Consider the following 14,693-nt stretch of genomic DNA (forward strand, 5'->3'; position numbering starts at 1 on the left):
ATTCTTTTGTGTTATTTTTTGAATTAATTAGTTATCATTATTTCAGTCACAAATCAGTTAAATAACATTGCTAGCTCGATTCAAAATTTATCTTTCAATTTAACCACACTGTTGTTCTTTACTAACATTTACATTTGCACACCTAACCTTAAACGTCTTTATAGCATAAATTGGTCTGCAGATAATTTAGTACTAACTGTAAACTTTCAATTCAGGATACTCGGGTTGCACAATATGTGGTAAGGACCCTATCTAGGTCAGTGATAAGGATAAGTAACGGCTAAGGCAATTCTGGTAAAAGTCACGTTATTATTGAACAGTCAAAACAGTTTCGACACTGGTCCACACAGCTACACTTCTAAAGATTAAATAAATGTTTGACCTGTACAAGTCGGTGCGGCGGATGGCGGGCAGCGAGATAGCGGGCAGCACAGCACACATACAAGCACGGCTAAGGCTCTCACAGTATCGGCACTTTCCTTCTTCTTAGCGTCGTAATCTTTCCAATTTTGTGCCTAAGGATATAGCCATGCCAAGTAGTCGTCGGAATCGGCTCATCCGAGGCTCAATGGAATCCACTTTTCCTAGATAGCCTCCTCGGTACAGTACATGTTCCTCTGACCGATGCCCAACTCCGACTGTTATACTGAGCCCGTTGTGCCGAACCGCGCCAGTGTGCGTTTTCCCGCGCTCGCCTGCATCCACCTTTTCCCGCTCCCCTACAGGTAGGGTATTCACCACAGGTTTTCTACTACACATATTCTAATGCATTACCTACGTATGGACCAAGTGTTTAAATTACAATTTTCACATTTTACAATAGTTTTAACATACATTTCCCTTTGGTTATCAAATTGCTTGAAATTTAACATAAATAATAACATTCATTTCAAAAGTTGTTTACAGTTTTCTTTAACATGACACGAAAAGAAAAAGAAATTCAAAACATTATTTATATTACTTTACATAAATTCAGAAAGACAAATTTATCTAAATTCATAAAGAAAAAAATTATTATAGGTACATTATTGTTACAGGCTCATTGTGCAATCTTCAGGGAAGAGATGGTTGAACTTCTATGGAAGTTGGATAAACTTCATAAGGAGAAGGGGAAACTGCTGAGTGTCCTAAATTTTTTCCTGAGGTGCCATAATGAAGATAATATATCTAAATGTGCAAGATTTTTTGATTATAGTAGTACCAAAATGGTCAATAGTATTAGCCCTTTGCACACGTTAATACAGACACTGGGTGTGTCTGTGCATTTTTGTTTATTTCGCTGCTGTTGGGTGGCGAGCGCATCATAAAGAATTGCTAAAGTTCCTTTTTGTAAACAATGAGGTCCCTGACCAACAGTTCGGGTATACATTAAAACAAAAGTGCATTTTCTTCCAAATATACGTATTTACATAAGCATTATAAAATGTAAAACTTTTCAGTGTGTGATATTTTTTGAAGCACTCATCAGGGTGGATTATTATCGTCATTATTTCATTTGAATTGTTTTCAAATAGTCACTGTCATCGCCACAAATCTTTGTTATTCTCATTTTCACTTAGTATGTCCTCTAAAAGCTGTACAATCTCTTCCTGAGGAAGGACTGTGCACATAGAACTAGCCATTTCATGCCTAATACCTTGAACATGATAATTATTTTTCTTGCAACACAATTGCTATAGTTCGATACAGAGTTACCCTAGATGACAGTACTTTGCTGCATTGGTGCATTTGAGAATGGAGCATGTGAGAGCTACAAAAATCATATCAAATGAGGCTCGACATTGAAGTGGAAAACAAAATTCTCAGTGTGAAGTGCCACTCGCCATTGGAGTGGAAAGAGTGAAGGTGCTAGTTTTGCTCTATTAAGGGAGCACATTTGGTTTACTCACAGACAACTGGAGGTTGCAGCCATAGGCACTTTCATGACAGATGTGTTGAATATCACTGCCACACACGGTTACTTCAAAATGAGGAATCTGCAGTGACAGAGCACTGTCTAACTCAGGGACACAGATAGTTGCTTCCCTGTGTTACTACTAGGACTTTGTCTTAAAGTACTGTTGTAGACTGAAGTTGGCATGGATAATATTGTAAATGGTTAAAAGACCTATCCTTAAGTAAATGTGGAATTATGTTTTGTCTTACATCACAAAGAACAGTCTTGGACTCAGGTGGTAGAGGCACATAATCTATAAGGATTCATTGCTTCTATCAGCTTGTACCGCTTGCGTTCTGTCCCATCACTTTGTGTTACAGGCCAACACCAAAGATTCCTCTCACAGGTGTTCTTGGTTCTCTCAGATGTATAAAAAGGCCACTGTTAATGACTGTAGTCAGTTGCGGCAAAATTTTGGGAACAGCTCTTCACCTGTTCAGACGGAGCACTGAAACATTGTGTCAAGATGATTGTATGATCCAAGTGCAGACACAACAGGATGTTATTATTAAAATCAAAGTGTTCAATTCATTTTTCCTGCTTCTAATTTCATGTGTTTTTCCTATTTGATGTTACTGCAACTCAGTAGCTCAGTGGGTACATGTAAGACTTCATTTTTAAAGGTCTGGTTTTCAAATGCCAGTCAGTCCTAGAAATTTTTGTGTAACTTGTCAATTCTCTCACACCTGGCTATGATTTCTCTATGTGGAAAATACAGGGTTGCACCATGATGCAGAGTCCCAGTCAGACTGTAGCTGTAAGTGACTGGATGAGTCAGTTTGAGAGTCAGCAGAATGAAAGGGCATACCACCGTCTCCATTTGTAGGAGCCAAGTCTAGTAACGCCAGTCTTCCAACAAACATTTGGATTGAAGATAATTTTACCTCCCCCTTTTTTTATTGAATTGCTGTTTTAGCTGAAGATATTAATTTGATGTGACAAGCTTCAGAAATTGGCCACTCAGTAATCATATAATCAGAGTTATCTTGTTCTTTCTATGTTTTATGCACTTTATGCAGCATTTAGCCATATTTAGAGCAGCTACCATTTGCTACACCAGTTGCAAACGCTGTTTAAGTTGCTGTACATTTCCTTACAATCGTCCAGTGACAATAATTTCCTGTAAACAGTGAAAAAATCAGCAAAAACAAGAAAATACTGCTTGTAAAACATCTCTCTTGAATCCACTGTTCTTTCAAAGATGGAATCAACTGATCAGATAGTCATCAAGTACTTATTACCCAGCTGGAAGTTCTTTGTTTCTGGAAGCTAAGTTTTCACACTTCCGTGGTACACAATATACCCTCTGCCATGTATCATAATGTGGTTTGCGAAGAATAGATGCAGATAATGATAATAGGAAAGACTAGTTTGGGAAGCTACATCAAACCATTCTTTGAACTGAAAACAACAACTGCTACTGCTACTACTACTACTACTACTACTACTACTACTACTACTACTACTGTTACTACTCTTAATACTAGATGAAGCAGCAGCAGCAGCACCACCACCACCACCACCACCACCACCACCACCACCACCGCCAGGAAGTGCTTCTCCATCACCACAGTATCCCACGTCTCTTGTTTCCTTTTGAGGTTTCCTTTAATTTGGTCCAGTCACTTCTTTCTTGGGCATCCAACTAGTCTTCCTCATATCACGTTCCTTTCCAAGTACTGGATGGGAATTCACTCAGGTTGCATCCATTTCACATGACAAAAACACTTCATTCTCAATATGATTCCAGATTCATATTACCTAGATCAAATACTACTGGTTGATATGTCTCAGTTTAATGTTCTCTTCAGTTTTTATTTTGACGGTATTGTGGTAACTTTAAAAAAAAAAAAGTTTTAGCACTTCTATCCTCATATCAACAAAGTTCAGTCAACAAATCATGAATACAAAAAAAGGCCTGTTGGCCAAATGCTTAAATATTTAGCAGTCCTTATCACTGTGCCTGTCTGTGACTTACCGCCTCCTGCATGTGGTGAGTAGCAATCCATCCTTTCCAATATTGTTTTTATTCCATTCTGAACTTTCCAGAGCTTAATATATCATTAACTGTTTTTTTTTCTGTGACAGCAGAGTCAGCATTCTTCAGGAATCACCTGTTTCTATTATGGTGCACTGAACCATGTCAAAATATTAACATTCTGTTTAAACAATGTGTATTGACATGTTGTCGTTATGGCTTGTGGTTCACTTAACGCTGTGACATCTTGAGCCACTGTGTTAATAGACGGTGCCTCAGCTGCAGTGTGTGGCAGAAGCACACCATATGTGGCCCACTCGACACTTGTGTAAATAACAGTGTATTTTTGTGACAGATATTACATTCCAGACACTGTTTATTGTAATTGAGGAATAAAGAAATATTATGTAAAAGACATCATTTTTTGGGAATTGTGCTGTAGTACATTGATTCACATTTTAAAGCACTTTATTGTAGAATATCAACTACATACATCTACATTGCCTGTGAGGTAGTCTCCGCAGCAGGATACGAATGTCAGCCAGAAATATTTGACATCAAATGAGACAAGAAGTTCATTGTTACCAATCACTATATATTTATCTCCACAACTTGTTTCAGAGGTTTTGAACCTCCATCATCAGGTGGATTTACATTTGTTAGTATGACGTACGTGTGCGTTGTGTTACAGTTTCTGGAAGAACTTGTGGCACTGTCTAGTGGAGAAACAAAACACATTTAGAATACGGTTTTGGGGTTCTTTTTTGACAAAACAAAAAAAAACCTAACATATATCTTACTACACAAATAAAATAAGTAAAATAGAATACATTTAGTGGTTACATGTTCCTTTCATTGTCATAACACATCACATGTATACTGTCGTATTTTGTAAACAAAGATAGTGTTTGGAAACTATTAGGTGCAAGTATCATGTATGGAAACTATTAGGTGCAAGTATCATGTAGCAAAAGAGAAACATTATCACAAAGTACAAAGAATATAAATCATAGCCTTAATACAGAATAAGTTTTAAAGGATTTTGGAGCTCTTTGTTGTCAGGTGTTGAATACATGCATTGGAATAAATACACTCCTGGAAATGGAAAAAAGAACACATTGACACCGGTGTGTCAGACCCACCATACTTGCTCCGGACACTGCGAGAGGGCTGTACAAGCAATGATCACACGCACGGCACAGCGGACACACCAGGAACCGCGGTGTTGGCCGTCGAATGGCGCTAGCTGCGCAGTATTTGTGCACCGCCGCCGTCAGTGTCAGCCAGTTTGCCGTGGCATACGGAGCTCCATCGCAGTCTTTAACACTGGTAGCATGCCGCAACAGCGTGGACGTGAACCGTATGTGCAGTTGACGGACTTTGAGCGAGGGCGTATAGTGGGCATGCGGGAGGCCGGGTGGACGTACCGCCGAATTGCTCAACACGTGGGGCGTGAGGTCTCCACAGTACATCGATGTTGTCGCCAGTGGTCGGCGGAAGGTGCACGTACCCGTCAACCTGGGACCGGACCGCAGCGACGCACAGATGCACGCCAAGACCGTAGGATCCTACGCAGTGCCGTAGGGGACCGCACCGCCACTTCCCAGCAAATTAGGGACACTGTTGCTCCTGGGGTATCGGCGAGGACCATTCGCAACCGTCTCCATGAAGCTGGGCTACGGTCCCGCACACCGTTAGGCCGTCTTCCGCTCACGCCCCAACATCGTGCAGCCCGCCTCCAGTGGTGTCGCGACAGGTGTGAATGGAGGGACGAATGGAGACGTGTCGTCTTCAGCGATGAGAGTCGCTTCTGCCTTGGTGTCAATGATGGTCGTATGCGTGTTTGGTGCCGTGCAGGTGAGCGCCACAATCAGGACTGCATACGACCGAGGCACACAGGGCCAACATCCGGCATCATGGTGTGGGGAGCGATCTCCTACACTGGCCGTACACCACTGGTGATCGTCGAGGGGACACTGAATAGTGCACGGTACATCCAAACCGTCATCGAACCCATCGTTCTACCATTCCTAGACCGGCAAGGGAACTTGCTGTTCCAACAGGACAATGCACGTCCGCATGTATCCCGTGCCACCCAACGTGCTCTAGAAGGTGTAAGTCAACTACCCTGGCCAGCAAGATCTCCGGATCTGTCCCCCATTGAGCATGTTTGGGACTGGATGAAGCGTCGTCTCACGCGGTCTGCACGTCCAGCACGAACGCTGGTCCAACTGAGGCGCCAGGCGGAATTGGCATGGCAAGCCGTTCCACAGGACTACATCCAGCATCTCTACGATCGTCTCCTTTGGAGAATAGCAGCCTGCATTGCTGCGAAAGGTGGATATACACTGTACTAGTGCCGACATTGTGCATGCTCTGTTGCCTGTGTCTATGTGCCTGTGGTTCTGTCAGTGTGATCATGTGATGTATCTGACCCCAGGAATGTGTCAATAAAGTTTCCCCTTCCTGGGACAATGAATTCACGGTGTTCTTATTTCAATTTCCAGGAGTGTATTTCAGGTTGTATATAAATCTGATTCTGTCAAGTTTATATAGCTTAAATTTCATACTTGTTTATATAATCACTGATATGTTGCAAACATTAAGTACAATAATTATGCTGACTACAGTGGTAAAATTATACATGAATAACAATTTTGGCTGAGATTCAGTGATAGGGCTGAAAGGCTGGAGGCAGAGGGAGAGTCAGGGAAAAAGAGGAGAAGAGAATGGAAGGAGTGATTCAATGAGCAAATTTTCCAAAGCAGGGATAATAACTAAAGGTTGGGGTAAAACATTGGTTAATGCTTTAAAATATGCAGATAGATGTACAGTTAGAGCCATTACTTGATGTACAAAGGGCGTTCAAAAAGTTTTGCACCGTTGTCTCTAATTTTTTTTATTTTTTTGCAGGAGGAGAATGAAATTTTTTGTGAACACACGTGGAACATTTAGCTATACACTGTGCTGACTCAATGTAGCCTACATCAGCTGTGACACATCGAGCCCACTGTTCTTTCCATGATGTAAATGCCCTTTGGCAAAATTCTGGGGATTGACTTTTACACCATCACTTGACACAGGAAATAAGGTCTTTCTCATTATCAAAGGTTTCACTGCACAGGTGGGCCTTCACATGACCAAAGAGGTAAAACTCAGACAGAGCTAAGTCCGGACTGTAGGGAGGATGAGGAACAATTTTCCAACCAATTTTCCTGATTTTCTCCTGCATCATAAGGGCCGTATGGGGGTTGGCATTGTCATGGTGTAGTCTGATGAGCTGACAGTGAATCTGTGGGTCTTGATGGCACGTTGTAGCTTGTCCAATGACAAACAGTAACGGTCCCGGCTAATTGTGGAGCCAGGTTCCAAAAAGTCAATGAACATGACACCACTCTGATCCCAGAAGAAGGAGGCCATCACGTTTCAGCCTGCTATTCTTGAAAGTCTTGGTTTCTTCTTCTGATCGGAACCCAGATGACACCACTCCATGGATTGGGTTTTGTTCTCAGATTCGGACAAAACCAACCAGATTTCGTCCTGGGTAATGACGCCATCAAAACACTGTTTCCAATCCTCAGTAAAGGTCTTCATGAGACCCTTGCACACATTCTTCCTCATTGTTTTCATTTCTCTTTTCAATAATCTAGGCACCCAACTTGCACAGATTTTTCTGTACCCTAGTGACTGTACCAGTGATACCACACTACCCAATGACAAAAAACAAGCTGTCGTGTCATCACACATCTGTCATTTTGGATAATTTGATCAATTGTCTCCTTTATTCACATCACTCACTGCCGTCGATGATCTACCACATTATGGATTGTCCAGTAGAGTGAAATCACCTTCTTTAAACCTCTGCAACCACTGCTGGATACTACTATGATCCGCTGTTTCCTCCCCATAAACAGGGAGCAACTTCCTGTGAACCGATGTGGCAGAGTCATCGCTGATCTTGAAGAGGAACTCCATCACCGACTGTTGACGCAACCTGACATATACTTCACAGTCCATTATGGCTCACCTGTAAATAAAGGAAAATACTTTTATATACCAACTTATAGCTAAATGTTCTAAGTATGTTCACAAAAAATTTCATTCTCCTCCTGCAAAAAATAAAAGAAATAGAGATGACTTTGCAAAACTTTTTGAACATCCTTTGCACATATAGTTTCAAGCTGACAGAAATGTTTTCCATAGATAAGTCTAATTCCCAAAAAACCAATGCCACTAAGACTGTAAACCCTGGCCATGAAAGTCTGCATTTATGGCTCTGCAATGTTTTTCTTTTTAAGTTTTCCATTGTGAACATAAAGCAAAATTTCCTCAAAACCATGGAGAATTAGTGGATCTGCATGTTTATATTCATGATATCTCATATACTTTGCAAATAAGGCATATGTAGTTTGCATGCTGACCCCACCCAATACATTTTTTTGTGTGCTGGAAACATGTGAGCAGTCCTGTAACATTTCATTATGGCTCACTCAATGTTATTTTTGTTTCTGTTGAACATTCACCATCCAGAATAATGTATCAGTTCTTACAGCTCAAAAATGCTTTGAGTTTGTCATATTTGTCGATGAAATCCATGTGGTTGTATGTTGGTTAACAATCAACAGTGTGATCTAGTGTCGAATGCCTTTCAGAAATCCAGGAAGATTGTTTCCCTGTTCACCTGCAACTACCATTTAAACATGTGTGAAATTAAACATGTGTATTTAATGAAAACCTTTTGCTTAGTTAGTCCATATAATAGCTTAACCCTTACAACCTCCCTGATTATGCAAATAAGTGATGTTTTATGGCTCAGTGAACTTTGTCCTTGAATCCCACGAGTACACATAGTTCATGAAGCCTAATTCGAGGTGGTCTGGAGCTACTTCTTTGGACTCAAAACATACGCGAGCCACAAACTACTTCAGAAGTTGGAGAAGGTGGAAGTTAGAATGAAATAGATCTTATGTTCCAACATTCTCAGTTTCCCGAGTAACCAAAGCACCACTTGTTACCCTTGTGAAATATGGCTTATTATTATTATTATTATTATTATTATTATTATTATTAAAGTCCATACATCATTTCAAGTATTTTTTCATCCACCTTGTCTTCAAAACTATTTACCAGTTTGTGTTCTTACCCTTTACAAAGACCACTAGCCTCTGTCCATGATCTTGGTTTGCTGATTAAAACAAACCTAGTACAGTTTTCACATTTTTCTTCAACATTCAGCAAATGCAGCATACAACTTAAAAAGACCTGTGCCATTGGCATTTCTTGATATACTTGTGTTTTTAGCTATTTCATACATCTTTAATTTTTGATGGTGTAATAGCATATTGTGCAATTTTCAGATGTTTTCATTTGTGGTTGCAGTTGTGGGATGTAATTTATGTAAATCATATCAATGAGAAGTGTCACATCTGAATTCAGCTGCCCAGTTTTAACTTGTTGAAAGTGAAGGAACATATTCCTTGTAAATGAACTGCAGCTGGAGTTACGTGTGTTTGGATATCTTTCATGGTTGTGCATGAGACTGTGTATTGAGATCTATTACCTATATTTTGTTGTTTTATTTGTAGAAGACAATCCCATCGTACATTCTAAAATCCCAAACGCCCATGGATTTGCTTATACTTACTGTGTGGCAGTTTTTCCAAGGTTACAGATCCATGGTTTCATTATATGTAGGAGGGGATTTAAAATTTATAAATGTGTGATGTTTGTTTGTTATGGTTCAGTGCAATACAAAGACATATTACTCCACTTCCACTTGATCAGTTAGTGTTGCCATTATACTACACTATTTAATAGAACTGAATGATCAGAAGCACTCTGCTAATGAATGTACACAACAGCTCGCCTTCAGCTAATGTGGATTCTTTATTATGATGGCTTGTGGATTAAATGAATATTTCTGCAATTGAATGGGTCAAAATAGTATTCAAGAATCTTCAGAGAGTGCCACTTTTATTTGCGCGCAAAATCATGTTTACAGTATATCACTGAACTTGGTTTGCAAGGACATAGAAGGGCTAAAAACATACAAAAAAGAAAATCACAACAAATCTTTTGAAATCAAAACTAGACAGAATGTTGTTCATATGCATGTTAATAGACTGGATTTTAAACATAGATTGCAAACCTGGACTTTGATTTTTCCAAGACATGTTATCTTGTAAGTTACTGATTTATTTGTATCAGCATTTTAATCAACCATTATTAATAAATGTATTAGAATATAATGATTTGGCTGAAACAAATTACCTTTATTGAGAAATTTCCTCCTAGTATACTAACTGTGATACTCCTATTATTGCAAAAGGCTTTTTAAAGAAAGTTGTGCAGTGCTCTCATATCATGTTTTGCAGGATTATTTCGTGGGAGTTATCCCCTGCAGAACCTATATGTCACTGTGAATAAGAGATGGTTCAGACTTCCAGTACATAATAGTAATGTTGGGTGTCACTTGTAAAAGAGAAACTAAATACTAAAACTTGAAACATATGAAGAAAACTGATAAATCAGATACAAATAAAAAGATCAATATGCAGAGAGATGTATGATTTCAATGTGCTGTATGTAGTAGTGAAATTTGTTTGTTATCTTACATCAGAATAACCATTTACTGCATAAAAATTTATGTGACAGAGAAAGAGCCTTGAGTCTGAAGCAGTCAATTAGGAACAGACTAAGTGGTTGCAATCAATTTTTGTTATGAAAGAAATTCACAGTTCAGTAGTATTGCAGTATACACGGTCTAGAAAAAAAAAATGGTAGTTTGAAAACTAGTTAAGTCTTTGTAGCATTACATGTCTGTAAACCACACATCGGTCCAATATTCAGTTAACATCCTTGAACAACACATTCAAGTTTTAGAATCCTTCTTCGTAAATTTATAACTGAAAACTACAAGCAGTTGCATGCAGCTGTTCTAATTTCTTAAAATTTTACTAACTGTTGCCTTACTTATGATAATGTTATGCTGAAAATCTTAATGTTTTTCTTCCCATGATTTATTGAATGTCCTGTTGTTTGTCTAGGTGAACGTGTTGCCATCGGCAGTGGAAGCAGATGCTGTGCAAAAGTAGTTGCCTTATAAACAATCATTTAACTGAACAGATGTTAATGTTTTGTAGCTTTTTCACAATTCTTCCATGGTCAATGATTGTGTGAACATGTTGTTGCCAAGTTGTCTGTGTTCGGTGCTAAAATTGTACTATATATTTGTGTATGCAGTGAACCATTTGCTAAGCAGTTGTTGTAACTCGTGGATGATTAGATAAGCTAGTGTGCTGAGATAATGCTGAAATACTCATGCATCCTGTTTTTTAGATTTATCTAAAAGAAAGTAAAACATAACAACATTTTTATGTTGTTCCCATAAAATTGTGCCTAAAATTTTGGTAAATTTGACCATTACTTGAGATACAAAGGAAGTTAATGTCCATATTTGTATTTGCTGGACTGGTGGAAAATGGTTTATTATTATTGTTGTTATTATTATTATTATTATTGTTGTTGTTGTTGTTGTTATTGTTGTTGTACTGTGAGTTATAGTTGAAGTCGGTTTGTGTGTTCAAAGGAAAGTAATTAATTGTTTATGTAACCGTAGAAAGTGAGAAAAACATGTCAAATACTTTCGAGTCAACCATTATTTGAAATTATGACTGGAATGTGAAAGAATGGTCAGTATATGATATATCTTGAAAATAGATATTTAGATATTATGGATTTAGTTAATTACTGACAGTATTAAGTGTTATTGTTAGCAACTTACTATTAATACGATTGTCATCCTGAAGCATAAGTACAATATACCTTTATGTTCAGATTCATCTGTCTTGTATATGGTGAAGAACAATATTTGCTTGGTATTCAAAAGACACTATAACCATCTTTAAAAATATCTATCTATTTATAAAGTTTGAAGTGACTAAGTTATATTTAAATCTGAGCCACAGTAAGAATTGTTATTGTGGTCACACAAACAAATGTATCATAAGAATTGTTCTCCTTAGAAGTGTGAATTGGTGATTCCATATGTATTACTTCGTCAGGTTTGTTTCTTGTTGCTAACTTTTTAGATTATTTTCTTTTTGTTGATTTTTATTTGCTGTATTATTTCATAGGATTGCATTTTCAATATTATGGCCAGTTATTTTTTTAGGTTAGTATTTGCATGTTGAGAAACTTAATATTAGTACTACCTTCCATACAGAAGAGTTCATCTCTGCGTTTTATTTATTCCGTAACTAATACCATCTCATTTATTTTATTTTATTTTATTTTATGTAAAACTTATATGAGCTGTTGCATCAGCATCCACTATGCCTTGTGAATTGTCAGTAGATATATTGGCTCTTGTCATTTTCACTTTTGTTTCTTCGATTAAACACCTGCTCAAAAACTAAATACTTGCTCAAAAACATCTTTCAATCAGTGTCACACAACTCATAGGTTTGATAATGTGGGATCTGTTTCACAACTGCTAAAACTTTGAGGGTAGCTCTATGTTTATTTTGTCTGATTAATTCAGTTCAGTATCTGTTCCATCATTTCTTATTTACATCTCACCTTTAGTTGTTGTTATAATGGTATGTTTTCTTTCAGAATATCTTGAGCATGTCCTGATCATATTTTGTGGGCATTTTTTCCTTCAGATGATTACAGATTATTCCTACAATGTCTTTTATTTTCAGTTATTTAACTATGTAGGTAGGTTTGATACCAAGGTTCTGAAGAAGAATAGCTCCATTGTTTCCATCAGACTATTGCTGGCAGTATTATTATTGTGACAAGAGGATATTATTGCACCTCCCAAGAATATGTATGTAGTTGGTGACCATCTTTTGTTGCTAGTTTATGTGTGACCCAGGACCTTAAAGATACAATAACTTTAAAAGATAGTTATGATATCATAATTTCAAAAACATACTTTTGTTTCCATGATGAAGCCAATGGTCCTCAACTGCAACAATACTTCTGTGGAATGTAAAGTTGTTCTATCACTCTTGGAAGAATTAATCCATCGCAATCTACAAATTATCTAACATTACAGAAAAAGTCTGATTGTCACTGGGAGAATATACACTTCAGGCCACCAGTGTTGCCTAGAAACTTTGATATTTTATGAACTATGCCCACTCGCCACAGGTTACTGAGATATGTGAATTATTCTTTGATTTTGTTAGTTGAAAGCTGCAGTCTTGAATAAGTTTTAAGTTTATTTCATAGCTCTGTACTAGGGATAAACATTGAATTTTCTCCCATTGGTTTCACCAATATTTAACTTGTAATTACAGGAGATCATCTTGAAAACATGTGGCATAGTCACTCAGATATGTGCTTTATCTGCAGCTTATGAAGTGTTGCTTGTGTTAGATTGAGTTACAATTGTTTATTTAATTAATTATTGGATTTTTTTGCATTTTGTGTAATTCTTTACAGTTTATCAGCTCACAGACTTAGTCATGTTCTTGCATTTGTTTTTATATCTTCATAAAAAATCTTGTGTTTTTAAGCAGTGACGATTAATATATCGGTTTTCAGACCATGATATTTTGCATTAAAAGATGTTGTGCTTTGTGTTGAAATCTGTAACAACATAAACATGTTGCAACTACTTCTTTCCACTCCTGCACATTGTCAAGAATAGCTCCTCTCTCTCTCTCTCTCTCTCTCTCTCTCTCTCTCCCTCCCCCCCCTTCCCCCTATCTCCCTCCCCCCTCTCTCCCCCTCTCTCCCTCCCCCCTCTCCCCCTCTCCCTCCCCCTCATCCTTTTCTTCTGCACCTCCCCCCTCCCCTCCAAAACTACAAACTGAACGAGTAAGCTACTGGACTAGCCTTGAGGAAGAGAAGAGTGGGGTTTAAATCTCTGTCTGGCCATACAAACTTTGGCTGTTTTTATTTTCCATACATTGCTAGAGCCAAATCCCTAGATGGTTAAGTTGGAAAAAAAAGAAAAAGAAGCCAGTGAATTTCCTTCACTAACAATAACTGTTATTGATTTGTCTGTATTTGCAGCATACTGTTACTGAATTATCATGAGGATGTGTTCACTGTTAGCTGCATGAAAATAAAAATGAAGATCATAACTGGCCTAATAGTTGCAGTGAAGTAAATAAAACTGAGGACCAAAGATTTTTTGATTTAGAGATAGATAGATAGATAGATAAGTAGGTAGGTAGGTAGGTAGGTAGGTAGGTAGAGAGAGAGAGAGAGGACATCTATCCCCTACCCTACAACCTAATAGATATACCTTGCATTTACTATGTTTTGCAGAGATATTCTGTCACAACTATTTAAAAGTTAAAGGGGTCTATTTGTGATTTCCTTTAAATTGTATTTGTAGTTCAGTGTTATTTTGCAGAATGAGAAGTGTCAGTCTGTGCTGGTATATGAATAAGTACCTGTTCCAATTTTTATATGGAAGTTCGAGGATTGGTGTATCCCTCACAATGTTACAGTCCCCTAAATAACTGCTGTACCTATGTAAATATATGTATGTTGTAATAATGATGTACATAAATAATTGTGAAAATGTTTTTACAAAGTAAAGTGTTTATATCATCAGTTAGTTTATTGCAGTTGGATCTGAGGTGTTTTATGTGTTTGATACAAATTTTTTGATTATTATGTTAGACATTGTTTGACAGGAATTCATGATGGAGAGTGGATGCTTTAATAGGCACGGATGAGGTAAAATACTCTGCATACTTCCAGATAATATCTTTTCTTTCAGTATATAAAATTAGAAAACAGTGAAATGTTGGT

General features: G+C 37.8%; 1 protein-coding gene across 1 annotated transcript in view; it reads left to right on the plus strand.

The window, feature by feature from the left end:
• LOC126100529 (WASH complex subunit 2) overlaps positions 1-13,611 on the plus strand; it is a 235,777-nt gene extending 222,166 nt beyond the window's left edge. The window contains exon 17 of the mRNA XM_049911143.1: positions 10,961-13,611. The gene's annotated coding sequence lies outside the window, so the exon portion shown is untranslated. The remainder of the gene's footprint in view (positions 1-10,960) is intronic.
• The last annotated feature ends 1,082 nt before the right edge of the window (positions 13,612-14,693 follow it).

This window comes from Schistocerca cancellata, chromosome 9, assembly GCF_023864275.1.
Source record: "Schistocerca cancellata isolate TAMUIC-IGC-003103 chromosome 9, iqSchCanc2.1, whole genome shotgun sequence".
Lineage (NCBI taxonomy): Eukaryota > Metazoa > Arthropoda > Insecta > Orthoptera > Acrididae > Schistocerca > Schistocerca cancellata.